Here is a 6,000-nt window from a genome sequence, read left to right as displayed (position 1 = left end):
GTGGTGTAGGTCTCAGCTGTGGCATGGATTCAACCCCTGGCCTGGGAGCTTCCATATGTCCCAGGTACATCCAGAAAGGAAAATAACAAAATGACATATCTGAATCACATTATATATCCATGGGACAGAACTGGCCTTGATTATGTAGCTTTTCAATTTCTGTCCTGCTATGAGGTTCTATAAGACTCTTAGAGGGAAAACAAGTTTCAGGTAAGCCTGGGATTTAGGTCTTCCAGAAACTATCCCACAGAAGCACACCTGTAGATACCTGCATGATGCGTGAATGTTTGTAGTATGGTATACAGCATGAGGAAAGGGCTGAAAAAACCTAAATATTCAATAACTGGGGTTCTGCTGATAAATGGTAATACATCCTCGTATGAGTTGTGTGCAACTATTAAAAAGGCAGGACATTTTCCTTAAGAACCACTGGAGATATCACACACACCTAAAATGAATACAATGTTATATGGAAATTATAGCTTAATTTTTCAAAAATTTAAAATTAAGAACAAAAGAGCCACTTGAGACACTTATTCTGATTCAGCCCATCTGGTAGAGACCTCTCAATCTCTGTGTCCAAAAAGTGCCCCCAAGAGATTCCAGTTTCCAGATGTTTGAGATGCACTAAAATAATTTATGTTTCTATAACTATATGGAAAAGATATCCATGAAAATATTTGGAATATTACATGATAATTTTTCTTGATAAAATAGTATTACATGTATGTGTGTGTGTGTGTGTTCACAAAACATATATTTGTGCATAGAATGAGATTTGGAAAGACGAGACCCCAGACAGCTACCTGTAGTTGCCTCTGGGAAGTGGAGGAGGAAATTTCATTTTTACTTACATACGTCAACATTTTTTTTTTTTTTTTTTTTTTTTGCTTTTTAGGGCTGCACCCTTGGCATATGGAAGTTCCCAGACTGGAAGTCAAATCAGAGGTGCAGCTGCCAGCCTACACCACAGCCCCAGCAATGCCAGACCCTTAATCCACTGAGAGAGGCCAAGAATGAAAACCTGCATCTGCATGGATACTGGTTAGGTTCATTACAACTGAGCCACAACGGGAACTCCCCAACATGTTTGTTGTTGTTGTTGTTGTTGTTGTTTGTGTTTGTTTGTTTGTTTGGCAGCATCTGTGGCATGTAATAGTTTCTAAGTCAGGGATCAAACCTGAGCCATAGCAGTAACAATGCCAAGTCCTTAACCAATAGGCCACCAGGGAACTCCAGTATTTGTTTACACATCATTTAAAGGGAGGAGAAGTACTTGGAATTTCATCATTCCCAAGTGATGGGGAGGGAGGCTGACTGAGGCTGTCAGCTACGTTCACAGCCCGGGTGACACAGCCCTGGGGGTGGCCCATCGTGGGGTCCCCAGGTGGGGCCAGGTCATTCCCGGGAGCCTGAGTCTGGCTCCCCCCAGCCCTGCAGCTCTTCCAAGACCAAGTCTTTTCTTCCCCTGCTGCCTTGATGCATGCATAGGGGAGCCTGAATCTGACTTGGATCAATGACTTAGGAAAAGGGCTTTCCAGATCACAGTTTGGCCCATGGCAAAGCCAGAGCAAGTGAGGTCACCCAGCACAGCTGCGAACTATTTCAAGGAAACAGGTGGCAACTCTGGCTTCTTCCTAGGCTGTGAGTTTGCTGTGAGAGGCCTCTTCAAGGGCAACCTCAAAGCCCAGCCCTGGACGCCTCTGTGGTTGGAAGAGAAGCACGGGGTGGCCAGGCATCCTCAGAGCCTGCAGATATTACCTTACCTACAATGGTGGTCTCAGCCTTGGTGACACATTCATTCACTGGGAAGCTTTCAAAGTCCTCTGCTGGGGCGGCACCCCAAACCTACAAAATTGGAATCTCCAAGATGGAGTCAGCATCAGCATTTTGAAGGCTCCCAGGTTAATCCTATATGCTGCTAAGGTCAAGACCACTGGTCTAACCCTTGCAATTAAAGTTTTTGGGTCTTCAGCATGGCTGGGACATTTGTTAGAAATTCAGAGTCTCAGGTTCCACCCCAGATCTAGTGAATCAAAATCTGCATTTCTACAAGGTCCCAGGACATTTGTGTGTTCCTGAGGGTTTGGAAGCATTGCTGTAGGGGCTAGGAGATAAACACACAGACTCCGGGGGCTTGAAAAAGTGTGGAACACTAGCAAAGCCCCTGTTTCCTGTGTGCCCCCCCGGGAGACCTCCTTAACCTCTCTGAGTTTCATTCTCCGCGCAGATACAATGAAGGTAAGAACTGCTCCTCTTGGATTGTTGTCATGATTAAGCTTGATGATGCCTATAAAGGGCTAGTCTTTAGCACCCGTAAACACAAGCTCCAAGTTTGTTGGGATTGTACTGTTTTTCATCGTGAAATGCAACCTGCTTGGTTGGCCAGCCTGCTATGAGCATGTGCTGGCTGTGCTTCTTGTCCAGCTCATCCCCCATTCCATCAGCATCAGCAGAATAATGAAATCCTGCGTCCTCCTCCCTTTAAATGCTGTATAAACAAACAAATATTGAAGTATGTAAGTAAAGTTTTTCTTCCCAGAAAGTCCTCTGTCAATCCAGACAGCGTCCGATTCCAGAGTTGTTTTTCCTGTTGCAATCATGTGATTGCTCCATCGTTAGGAAAAGGAAAACAATACAAGGGAGTAGGTTCTCGTAATTGCCATGGAAGCTGCAAATGTGGAGCATTTCTCTGCCAGCTGGAAAGGAGAAGGGTTTGGGGAAAGGAGTTTGCCAAATCTCCTCCTGCCTGGGCTTCTCGATTGCAGAGCAGCCTCAGATGGAGAGCATGAGAAGCCGAGTGAAGGCTTGGGGACAGTCTGGGGAATGGTACATGGCAAGGACAATAGTGGACAACAGTAAGCAATGCTGGGCTTTCGGGGATAGCGCAGCTTCATCCAGCAGTGGCACTGGCTTTTTATGGCCCTCTTCATTTGTTAATCACAATTAATTGTTTTCCAAGTGCCAGACATTGCACTATTGTCTTATTTCATCATCAAAATTACGCCTGGAGGCTGGTAGTGCCCTCGCTTCCTAGGTGAGAAAATAGGCTCAGAGGTGTGTGGTTTGAAGGTCAAATAAATTCTGAATGACAGAATTGGGGTTCAGACAGAGGCTATCCAGAGTCCATAGCCCCCTCTGGCTTCTCCTCAACCTCAGTGGACGAGGATGTTTCATGGGGGCCGGAGCTCTTTCCCGTTAAAGATTGGGTTTTTATTCTTTGTGTTTTTCCTCCTGGCACTGGGAGGCTCCAGCTCCCTAAGTCCTCTGGCAATCCCTTCATCTTCTGAGAGGGAGACACGTGTTCGTCATGACGGTTCTGTAATTGTCTGCAAACTGTGAGAGTTTAAAGTCATCCCTCTCACTCTCTTTCGCCTTTCCATTGAAGAAACGTTTATTGAGGATGTCGGGAAGAACAGTGATGAGTGACAAAGAGAAAGAAATCCTATTTGAGGGACAGGAGCATGAGAAATTAAGCCCTCACCCTGGGGGAGAGGAGAATATGTAGTGATTTTATGGGCCAAAAAGGAGGGATTTCAGGCAAAGGGGACAGCACAGGTAAAGGAATAAAGGCATCAGGTGTGTCTCTGTGCTCTCCCCACCGCCCCCCATCATCTTGAAATAGTCATTTGCGGTTTTCAAAAACAAACTTTATTCTGAGTTTTAAATTGATCCAAAATAATAATATGAATAGTATGTGATAACTTCTAACCCCTGGTGCCAGTCACCGCGCTAAACACTTAACTCATTCATTAACTCATTCACTCCTCACAAGAAGCCATTTTAGAGATGAAGAAACTGAGGCCCAGAGAGGCTAAGTAATTTGCCAAGGGTCTTCCCATTATTAAGTGACTGAACCAGAATTCAGACCCAAGCCTCTGGCTCTGTGCTCTTGCCCACTTGCCATACTGAATCTCAAATGCCAGCTACGCTGACATATCCCTGCAGTCTCTGATGAACTCTCTTTAAAAATTTTTTTCCTGGAGTTCCCATCAGGGCTCAGCAGTAGCAACCCTGAATAGGAGCCACAAAGATGAGGATCGATCCCTGCCCTTACTCAGTGGGTTGGGGATCTGACATTGCCATGAGCTGTGGTGTAGGTCCCTGTGGCTGTGGCTCCGATTTGACCCTTAGCCTGGGTACTTCCATATGCCGTGGGTACAGACCTAAAAAGCAAAAAAAAAAAAAAAAAAAAGAAAGAAAGAAAAAAGTTTTCTCTAACTCACATGCAGTGCAGAGCCAGGCTGAGCCCCAAGAGGTCTGTAGCTGTGCTACAAATATGTGTGTAGTGAAATAATAATGATGATAAATATTTGTTGAATACTTACTTTTGTGATCCTGCAAAAGAAAGTGCCCAGGCCAGTGAAGCAATCCATGCTCCAGGCCAGCCTCTTGGGTAGAGGATAAAGCCACAGGGCACCCAAAAGATCCAAGAGGTATGAATCCAGGAGCTCCTTGGGGCTCTGATGAATTCCATGTGCATATAGAGAGTCCAAGAGCGCTTCCAAAGGGAGAGATGGGAAGAGTTGTAAGAGGAGCATTTGGGGCCTGATCCCGGGCTTCTCTTTGAGCATGGATTGCTTCACTGGCCTGAGCTCTTTCTTTTGCAGGATTGCAGAAGATGAGCTTCCTGAATGGTCCTGATATGCTGATTTGGGATGACTCACTCAAATCATACACAGGAGAAATTCCAGGCTCTGGGCTCTGGACAGTTCACTGCTGAATTTTGGCTTGAGCAAGATGCAAAGGCCCATGCATTGGTTTTGACTGGAATATTCCAACTACAGCACTGCCTCTGGTCTGTCTGAAGCATTCTCTGTGCTGACACTGAGGGCAGCCACCCCCCGAGTCCTGCAGGGTGGTCGTGCTGATGTCCTCTTGGGCCTTCCCAGCCCATGGCTTCACCAGGCCAACTGGCTTTTCTGGTCAGTGTCCTCTCTGGCCTCTCTCTGGTCAGTGGGTGACGTAGCTCTCTCTCTGATCAGCCTCAAGCTGTAGAGATGAGGGATGGACACTCTTGTGTGAATGAGATTGCTCTTCTCATCCACCCCATCCTCCCTGCTGGGGTGGGGGTGGGGGTGGTGGCAGGCAGGGGTGTGGTCAATGTTGAGAGAGACCTCATTCTAGAAATGTAGTGATTAGATCCTAGAATTCAAGAGAAGACCTGGTCATGAAGAACCATTGAAGGATTTTGGATAAGAGAGAAATGATAACATTTCCGTGTTAGATTATTCTGATAGCTACGAGAAGGATGGATCAGAGCAGTGTTTATGAGTATGTAGTACTCAGGATGAGCTGATTTCACTTCATCAAAGCTGGCTTTAAGTGGTATACAAAAAGGGCATTACATTTCATTGGCTCAAATAGTGAGAGTTTGTTTTTTTCCTTCCAATTCTTTTTCAGTCTGTTTGATTTAGTTGAGAAGAAATGAGCAGTGTGGTGCCAGTATATCTGTAACACCCCTGTAAGTCTTGATACTCTTTTTAGCAAAGAAAGAGTAGGGCCTCAGGACTTTTAGCAGCCAACAATATCCAGCTAAGGTTAGATAACACAGTTTTATTTTCATTGTATTATTTTTGTCATTAACTTTCTATTTATGGCAAGTGATACTGGTTTCTCATTGATGATAATGATAGAAAAATTCTCTTTCAATAAAGTTGAGCAAAATGAGAGCCAGTTTAAAGAAACAGTTAAGTACATACTAGCTCAGATGGTACACGGAGAATCATGTGTCATCTACGAGAAGGGTGACAGAGGCTGGGACACAGATGATTGAAATTTAGAAAGCATTGGAATAGAAGAAAATAAGATTCAACACAAACAACCAGTAAGAACGATACTGCAATAGTATAAGTGATACATTTTTAAATTCCTTGAGATCAGAGATTTTTTATTTACTTTGTTTTGCTCTCAGCAATAAGCCTGGAGGGCATCAAGCATGACTGTCTAATTAATTTCCTTATTAGCAATGCTGACTATTTGCACAGATACTGAGCTGAA

Source organism: Sus scrofa, chromosome 7 (assembly GCF_054392235.1).
Source record: "Sus scrofa isolate SSC_HxYL_T2T_F1_AM1 chromosome 7, Sscrofa_HxYL_maternal_Yorkshire_Landrace_v2.0, whole genome shotgun sequence".
In the NCBI taxonomy this organism is placed as follows: Eukaryota; Metazoa; Chordata; class Mammalia; order Artiodactyla; family Suidae; genus Sus; species Sus scrofa.
Note: the sequence above shows the minus strand (reverse complement) of the source record.